Source organism: Ctenocephalides felis, unplaced genomic scaffold, assembly GCF_003426905.1.
Source record: "Ctenocephalides felis isolate EL2017-DRISC unplaced genomic scaffold, ASM342690v1 CF-g0.4_SCAFFOLD_03571, whole genome shotgun sequence".
NCBI classification, from domain to species: domain Eukaryota; kingdom Metazoa; phylum Arthropoda; class Insecta; order Siphonaptera; family Pulicidae; genus Ctenocephalides; species Ctenocephalides felis.
The window spans coordinates 11,623,122-11,633,589 of NW_020539725.1; positions in this window are offsets into that span (position 1 = coordinate 11,623,122).

The following is a 10,468-nucleotide window of genomic DNA, read 5'->3' on the forward strand; positions in this document are numbered from 1 at the left end:
CCACCTATGAAACAAATGATCAATTTTAGAGAAATAGTAGAAAAAACACTGATACGTGTTATGTACAAACGATATAGTCCACTGAGCTTCTTGAGACACCAACTTCAGGAAGACTGAAGAAAAAGCTGTCCGAGATAATATCAAGAACCTTAGAACCTTAGAACTACCACAACCTTTTATGAACAGAACAGTAGAATCACTTATTGAAGTGATTCTCTAAATATGAATGTAATATTTATCCGATAAATTTATAGGTGTGTTTGAAAGTGTGCGAGTGAATGACAAAGCCAAATAGCTCATAGAATTGTCATGTATTCTGATTGCTAAAAATAAAATTAAAAATGTATTGTGACATTGTTCATTTGGATTAGATAGTATAATTAGTAAAGTAAATAGGACTTTTGTACCCTGCTCCACTCAATATATTTTTAGCAATCAATCTAAAGAAATTAATAAGTATTGTTATTGCATAAACAAAAAATATTACCAAAGAAGAAAAACAAATTATAATTCATCGGAAATGCTGATTATGAGGTAATAATAAATCTTATTCTCTAAACCTTTAACCGATATCCCTTTATGTGACGTAAAAAATCAATTCCAATTATTGACGTAGGCAAATGTGCTGCCCGATTGGCCATCCATCATTCGTATCAGGCGTATAAATCATAAATTATGAAAGGTAATAATGACTGTGACCTATCAGCTTAGTACTGTACTACGTTGCGAATGATATTTTCATAAAAGCTATTGGTACAGCTTATATAATATCTCACAAGATATTTGAAGTTAGAAGTAATTGGCGATTATAAGCTGTGCTCGATAATACACAAATTACAACTAATAGTTAAAAGTTGTACGCTTCTCCTTCTAGAAACTGACATTGTTACAATTTAGTGGTACATTACATTTTGCCATTATAGCAAATTATTAAAAAATTTATGCAGAACTGAGTCTGAATTATTTTCAATATACAAAAAAAAGCTTTTTTGAAAAAAAAATTGAAACAATTTTTTTCCCCAAAAGTAATTATTTTGTTGAAACAAGCAGAAAGTTCTTTGAATCATTCAAATCGGATGCTTAGTTCTCTCAAAAACTGCCATTTTTTGTACATTTAGATCTGTATATTCGAAATGGCTCAACCTGCCTTTGCCAAAAACAAATCACCTCTAAATCGGATACTCCGTTCTCTCAAAAACTCAAAAACCAAAAATTTTTAACAGTAATACATTTTTCAGAATTTATAAACGGTAATCGATGTTTAAAATAAAAAAATATTTCTGAGTTTTTGTGAATGTGGAAGTATGTTGCATATAAGTGAGAGGGGCAGCTAACACAAATTATATGAATGGTTCACCCACTGCAAAGCATACCACATATGTTTTTGAAGTATTTTACCACTTTGCTCTTATGACCGAAACTAATTATATTTGTTAAAGATGTTGTGTACCATTACATGTAGATTATACTGTTTATCATACGACAAAGAAATATTCAAAGTTGAATAATAAATGAAATTTAATAAAGTTTATTTTTATTGTTTTACTTCCACGTTCAACTACGAAATAACAGCCAGTGACATGAGATAAATTTTCAGCAAAAATTTCCGATCAAAAAAGTGTTAATATTCATTGCAAGTGCCAGCCTAATCAAAAACTGATTTCGTGATCAGCCCAATCAAAAATTAATATTGCAATAGCACATTTCGAGCGTTCAAGTTTTGATATTATTATTACGTTAAATAATTAATTTTTGAATTACAAAAGCTAAATACGAACATTAATTTTTGAATTATGCTGAAGCCAAGCCATAGCATTCCTAACAAAACAAGTGAGATTTCAAAAGCTCTGTGAATAAATTTACAGCTTTGCCATAGATTTGTAAGAAAAACTGTTGTAACTCAAGATTTTAATATTTCACTCTAATCTTTAACTGATTTAATATTTTTTTCTAGATTGAGTGTGTGCACATCGATTAATATTTGTAAAATGGGAGAATTCCGCGAATATAATAATATCCTCTTCTCTTGAAGTTAAATGAAAACAAAAGCACAGATAGGAGAGCAATTTTTTTGATTTACAACGTAAAGTATCTAAAATCAGATTTACAACGTAAAGTATCTATATCAGTAATTTTTAACTAAAATAAATAACCTACCTTATACGCATATTCTGCTTTTGCAGGTGGAGCCGGTTTAGTCTTTAGAGGTTGTAACGGAAAACTTTTATCTATTCCAGTAGCAACTCTTCTTCGTTCGTCAAACATTTGTCGGACCTAAAATATAAAGAAAAAAGATATTTAGATCATAACAATAAAAAATAATTCATTCGTTCATTCATTAAAAAAATATTTCAAGAATAGTGTGGAGTGCTGGGGTGTAACACAAAAGTCCAAGTTCACTTCTAGTAATTATACTGTCTAAACCAAACGAACTACGTATCAAACATCTATCGAATTATTCAGTAAAATTCATAGACATTTCCTAATTATAGAAATATGCTCGACCATTTTTCGAAACTCTGTCATCGGACTCTTTTCCCAACATATAAGGGGTAAAAAAAAAGGACAGCCGAACAACAAACAGATTCTAAGTCCTTTTTACTTTTAAAATGATTTAACATTCTTATTTACATTACTCAATCAATGCAAATACAAATTTCATGGGCACATTTTTTACAAAGATCACATTGTATATGACATTGATATGGTACTTGGTCAGAAGTATTTATCAGCAGAGTTATAAAACTATTATTCAATTTAACTTATATAAAATTTCTATTCTTAATATAATGTAATGTTTTTTTATTTACTTATTTTGTATACTGTAAACTGTAAAGTATTGGTTGGACCTTTTTCTGCCACCCACGTGTTTATAGAGGTTATATAGAAAAAAAACGTTGACTAACTTCAAATAACAATAACTGTTATAATAATAAGCAGTTCTTATAGAAATGAATATGTACACATTAATTCTTAAATTATTATTTAGATTATTTTAAAATAAAATTTAGATCTAAAATATAGCATCCCATTAAAATATAGCATTTTAATTAAGATATGTAAAATTTACCTTTCCGGCAGTTATGGTTCCAGGCAGGGAAGCACCATTTGACAACGAGCCAGCGCTGCGTCTCTCCTGGACCATTGTTCTGGACAAACCATCCAAATTTTGAGTTTCTTGCAATAGGCGCTGCTCTCTCGCTGCAGATTGCCTTTGTTGAAACACAGCCTGTGATAAAAATAATTATTAGTAATTTACATTTATATTAATTTATTAGTAAAATACATAAACATATTATAATATTATATATTTAATTTTTAGCATTTAGTAACTGTATTAGAGCCGGAGGGTGGTGTCGATGGAGTTATGAACTAGTAAAAAACAGACATGAAGATAGTTTTTTTTTATCGAAAATTGAGTAATTACTATCGCTATGTACATACATATTTAATTATATATTGTTTTAATATCTTTGTGGCCATATGCATGATTGTATCAAGCTAAAAATAAGCCTTTTATAGAGCCGCATTGAAATTGTGTTTAACCCGCGGTTCTCTTTATTTTAATTAATAGTTAATTATATATTTATACTGGTATACCAAAAATTGTATAAGGATACAAAAACAATATAAGAATTACTCTATATACAAATCCATTTTTTATATCAATTATACAAAGATTGTATATCAACTTATTGAATGGGTATTTAACATAAAATCACAAACATACATGCATGTATAAATATTTGTATGTACACTTTTTGAATTTACGCGTTTTTTTTATTTTGTATGTTTATTGTATTGATTACTTTTTTAATAATCTTACTATTTTATAAATTTTTTTTTTATTAGTTATTTATAGAGTTTCATTCCAATACTTGTTCGTTCGTTTGTTGTTTTAAATTTGTTACTTTTTTAATTAGTTATTAATAGAGTTTTATTTCAATACTTGTACACGCTCTTGTTTTTATATATTTATATTTTTGTTTTCACTTCTTTGAACACACACATATATATATATATATATATATATATATATTTTTTTTTTTTTTTTTGAGTGTATATATATGTACATAAATACATTAATTAATATAATTACATAATTAATTTTCATTTTAACATAATTCGGCAAAATGAAAAAGAATATTTTGTGAATGATTTAATATTTCTGCCCAATATGGTTATATAAAAGATACCGCCAGATATTCTGTTATTCATTGCTATAAAACAAATATCGACTCGTGTGGGCATAATTGATTAAATCAATAATTATTTATGGGCATATTACTTTTTAATCATATATGTATAGAATTTGAAATGTGTGTGTTTGTTATTCATATATAGACGCATGTGGACAGAAGGAAACGATTTTTGATATCAGTACTTCATTGTTCAGAAACAGTAAAGTTTGCAATTAACTAATTCAAAATTTAATTTGAATTGTTATTTTCGAAATATTGGTAACGATTGTATTTTTTTTTTTAAATATTGAATACATTTTTTATATTATATAAAATATACTAATAATTATGCTACCAAACCAAACATTCAACAAACTGAATATCCATCAATTTATTTGTGCTCGTTTCTTTTTCATACGTTTTGTTCCATCAGCAAGAAATAAAATATTATTAAACAAAACGAAGTACACCAATCAATTATATATTATAACATATATATATATATATATAAATATATATATATACATATATATATATATATATATATATATACTAGCTGATCCGGCAGACGTTGTTCTGTTCCCATGTCTACAATTTAAAATTTATTTTCACTTTTGAAGTGGAGAGGTGGATGAACCTGATTCCAAAATTTCATGAAAATTGGAGCACAGTAAAAAAAAAATCAGAAAACACTTCATTGACTGGAATAAATATTCCGTCTCCAATGCTAAACAAATAAATTTATCATGACACAATGCAACTTCTAACTATTTTTCTTAATAAGTAATTTTTTTTTGTATTGTGGTTTAGTAAAGTGAAACAAAACACGACTGCATTAGTTAAAACAAAATCTATCAAATTGAATTATATAATTTCATCTGCAAAACATATACTGTATCTTTTATTATTTAATTTCTCAGCTACTTTTTGGCAATAATAAGGTAGATTTTTCTTCATCTTAATCATGAATATATCATATTCTAGTATTGTCTAGACTCATGAGTGAATTGAAATTTCTGGCAGGTGACAAATAATAAAATGTCGTTTTCTGCAATTTTTTCCATTTATTTCTACAATATTGCTATATTTTTATAATCATTTACATCCCTGAAATTTCCATTAACTTCAGAAAGATTTATAGAAATTCGAATAATCGTCTAAAAAGAGTATCTTTGCATACATCAGTACAAAAGAATTTTATATAGAAGATATACTTTATTTAATTTTGAGAACAAATCTCACTTCTTTCCTAAACCTTCTTTCGCAAGTTTTAAATTTATTGATATATCCATAAATCCTTTAACGAAAGCAATGTTTATTTTTCTACGTTTGAACAAATTTATGAAATTATAGATGTTAAATTATTTTTAAGTAATCCAAGTATTTAGGCATAAATTAAAATAAGTTGTTTTAAATTTCAAGGTTGTAATGCAATTTTTGAATGTTTATTTCATTGATCAACGAACCATCTGTACCATCTGTAATTGTATTTGACTTAAAGAGACCTAAATGAATACCGCTTACTACTGATAAAATGTGAATCAAAGCTATTTATAAAACTCAAAGCTTTTCACTACAAATCGATTATTTACATTGCACGGTATCAATTCTAAATTTAAACAATACCTCGAATGAATGAATAATTTATCTAAATGTCTATAATTAAAATAGGAAAATCGACCTGTCCCCTTGCTCTGGTCAGAGCAGCTTGCAAACTACGGCTGGCCCATGAGTCTCCCAGGCTGACACCAGAAATATCAAGGCCACCAGGCCAAGAACTTCCAAGGCTGTTACCATACATTGTTCATCAATTTTCACCAAATAATTAATTCAAGTTCACTTCAATATGCACTACATTTCTGATTATTTAAAACTTATAATTTAAGATATTGTTCGCTTTCCGAAATTGAAACAATGCGAAATATTATATACGAATCCTGAAAATAATTGAAATATTAAATTTGTTTAACGCATTTCTATTTAAATTCGTTTATTCTGATATGCATCAATTATTAAATAGTTTTTTTTTATATTCTTATATAACGGTTTGAATTTTTTTTAAGATTGAAAACATTTTGTAAGGTATCCTTAACTGCTTAATTTATTTCTATAAAATCTTCACATAACTCAATATAATTACAATACAAGCATTTTGTTTAGAATTCCATTTTAATTAAATGATATTTCAATGGCAATATTGTCCTTTATCCTGTATTATATTTTATTTATATATTTAATATTGTTAAATATTATTTAGCAATTGTAACCGATATTGAAATTAATGAAAAAAATTTAAATGATTCTTATGAGAAATGATAAATCAATATTTATAATTAATAAAATTTAGTTTTTCTATAGACTCCATAGTTGAAGTAAATTAGAGAAATTATTAATAAAATCATAATTCATAAAAATATCGTAATATATTACCAATATAAATACGACCTTTAAATAGGAGAATACTTTTGAAATTTATGTTCATTCATTTAAAAAAATTCTTGAAGTATTAACCATTTGTTTTATTTGTAATAAAAATCGTCTTAGACAATCAAAAATATTTGTAAAATATTAATATTTGAACAAAAGTGCAAACATAAATATGTCGGAATAAACGAAATATAAAATGAAGAAAAATTATGTAGTACTTTGCCAATATTTAATTATCTATATAAATATAAACATTTTGAAAAACAAATAACATCGTAGAGTGATGTAAATAATAAAAGTCAATTGTGAAGCAAATAGGGAAATAATATAAAGCCACAATTGCCATGTATACTAAAACATATACATGGCAATGTATGTATATATAAATGTAATATTAAAAAATAGATTATATAAATATAAATGAACAAATAAGAAGTTGTTGAAAACACTCATAAAAAAGAATGTTAATGAAATATGGCATAATATTTTCTATATCTCTTGAAACAGATAATTGATTGAAATATTGAATAAATATATTCAGAAGTTTGAAAATAATTTTAGTGAAACTGAATATAAAATATATTCGACTAGCATATGAATCCAATATTTGAATTCACAATAACTTCGGCAAATACGATTATTCGATGTCGATCAAAATATTTATAAAATATCTCCTGTTATAGAAATTAAGAAAAAAAAAATTAAATAATCAAACTCGTGGTAATGAAACAATATTCATTCACAAAGGTAGTTTTACGAAATACCCAATGGGGTCTAGTAGCAAAAGTATTTTTTAGATACTTCAACTAAAATCATTAATATTTTTTGAACAGAGAATCCAGAGGGCTGATTTTCAAATGTCTTTTAAAATACAAAATCTTTTGACCATTGACAGAAATTTTAAAAATTAACAGATATTAATATAACATAAATTTCTTTTTTAATTCTACCCTGAAGATGCCTATTGTTAAAAAAAATATAGAATACTAAATCTTTTAGTTTGTTCTATTGTTCAAATATTATTATTTTACAAATATTGATGGTAGTGTAAGACGATTGTTATTGCAAATGAAACAAATGGTTATTAGTTCAAAAATTTCTTCAGATGAATGAAAATAAATCTTATAAGTGCTGATCTTATTTCTTTTTTCGTAGGTACATTATTATAAATTATGAATGAGATTTATAATTTTAATTAAGCCCTTTAAATCTTTGAAAAAATAATGTTAAGATAAAAACTTTTTTGTAATAAATGCTAAGAACACACTAATTGATATAGAAACAAACAAAAAATTGGTTACCAAAATAAAAAAAAACTAATATTCATCGGAAAACTTCGTTCAAAAAATTTGAATAAAGCAAATAACAAAATAATGCAAATAACAATGAAACCAGAATATTGATAATAAGTCTCTAATAAATATTAGGTCTACCGAAAGTTCTGTCCGAAATTATGACATCATTTTTGCCACGTTTATTTTATGTTTATTTAATGCATGTTTGGTTCTATATTTTTACAGCTTAATTTACTATAGACGCAGAAAATAAATTATAATAAAGTGAATTAATTACATTAGTCTTAAGTGTAAAAGGATAGTATAACAGGGGCGACTGATAAAGTTTCTTTAAGCCACTATATTTTATACAAATTTTTAAAAATTTATCGAAGTATTTGGTAAAGGTTCAGTTTTTAATAGGACATGCAAAATATGGTACAAAAAATTGAAACAAATTTTGATCAAAAACAATGTTGTTAAGACGATCTTGGAGCAAAATTTTTTACTGGTAACATCGGAGATTGCAGAAAGCCTTAATTCAGCTCAACAAATCATTTCTGACCACATTCGGAAGATAGGATTTGTAAGGGAATATTCAAGATGCGTCCACATCAATAATTTTGGGTGATGGAGATGTAATTTGAACATTTTTGCTTGTTCGAAACAAAATCGAGCCATGATAACTGGGGTTGAAACTGGAATTACATACAATCTCTGAACATAACAAACAAAAAATTAAAAAATGAAGAAGATGTCAAACGAGCAGAGGTTCAATTCTTCCCATCTAAAGATGAAATATTTTTTAAAAAATTAAAAAATTTCGGAAAATTTCAACTGATTTAAATAATTCATTTGGGATTGAAGTAGAGACGTGCTGATTAGTTTTTGGCAAAGACAGGTCCGGCCATTTACGAGATACAAAGCAAAAAGTGCAACTGGATTTAGAACTTAGGAAGGATTAGATTTTAGCAAAAATAATTAGTGAAAATATTAGATGCAATAAAAATATTTAGAATTTTGATTTGCGAGCTGAGAATTCACTATATTCTGCCTTATTGTATTATTATTGCAAAAATATATATCAAATTGCTGTCACGCTGACAAGTGATCCAAAATAAGAAATGGCAACAACATACTTCAATAAGCTAACTGCTAATTTGAAAATTACTTGATGATTTTCTAAAAAAAATGAAATTTGTTTGATTCCACAAACGGACCAATTTTTTTCGTACAGTAGACTCAATTAATATGAGTAAGATGTAATTACAAAATGATGCTTGGAGAAAACAACAAATCACTTTTAAAACAAACTTTTTGAATATATATATATATATATATATATATATATATATATAACAAGTCATTCAATGCAATATGTTCTACTCCAGATTGTGGAAATACTAAAGTCCGCATTTCAACTACAAATTATTCAAAACTTCAATATCCAAATATAAGTAATCTCACGAATTTATTGAGTGATGTATTAGATACCTAGCAACTTTTAATATTATATTATAAATCAATAACACAACACGACAAATCACCAAAAATCAGATATATACAGTACAAAAGCACAAATATCAATCAAAAAATTTAAACCAATTCATAAAATCTAGGTAATGTTTACACAAAAATATTAAGTTCACCGAATGATGAAATGGACAAATTCAGGCCAAAAAGATAATCTGCCTGTTATTAAGGGTAGCACAATAGGTCACCGGGCACGCGAGGTTTGTTCGTTTAATCGAAGGGACAGGCGTGCGTCTACTGGTACTAGACTGATAAAACGATGGACATGTTTTACTTGATTTGCTCATATGGATAATGCACCGTTAGCGAACGACCCTGACTGCGTCTGTATGGGAGTGTGTGTGATTCGAAACGCGCGTAAGTGAACGTTTTTACGGGGAAACTCTGAAATGACTAATAGTTTGCAGAGCTTTCGAACCATTGAAATGGAAATATACTGAACAAAATGGTGATGGTGCAGGGGTGGTAAAAGTTGCTGGAACTTCTAGTACTGTGGTTTTAAAAAATTTCAAATTTCTTGAAAACTTCGAAAAAAAATAGATTTTTCAGAATATTGAAATTTTTGAAAAAAAAATGGATTTTAGAAAAATGTTTTTTTTTTTTGAAGTAAAACTTCTTGAGGCACGACTAGGGTGTCAACTGAAATGCGTTACGCCAGAACTGTATGTCATTCGCTCTCGATGAAACATTAAGCACGGGTCGATTGTAATTAGTCGTCATGTAGTGAATAGAATCTGTCGTTGTATGCGCACCGTCATCAACGTTGTATGCGTACCGATATCAACAAGAAAAGTCGGCATAGATAAATAAGCATTTTAAAGTTACATCGTAGTTCAAATCTTGATTTAATAAAATGCCTGAATCAAAGAATATTTTAACCTATTTCTTGAAAATATAAAACAAATTAAACATTTGTGCCGTGAACTAAACGTATGTTTATTGATTAGAAATATTTTTATCTATTATTCGTAGTTTCAATAAATCTTTGAAGTTATTAAAATGGAAAATATTTTTTAGGCAAGACAGATATTACAGCTGCTCAAAGAATGAGAT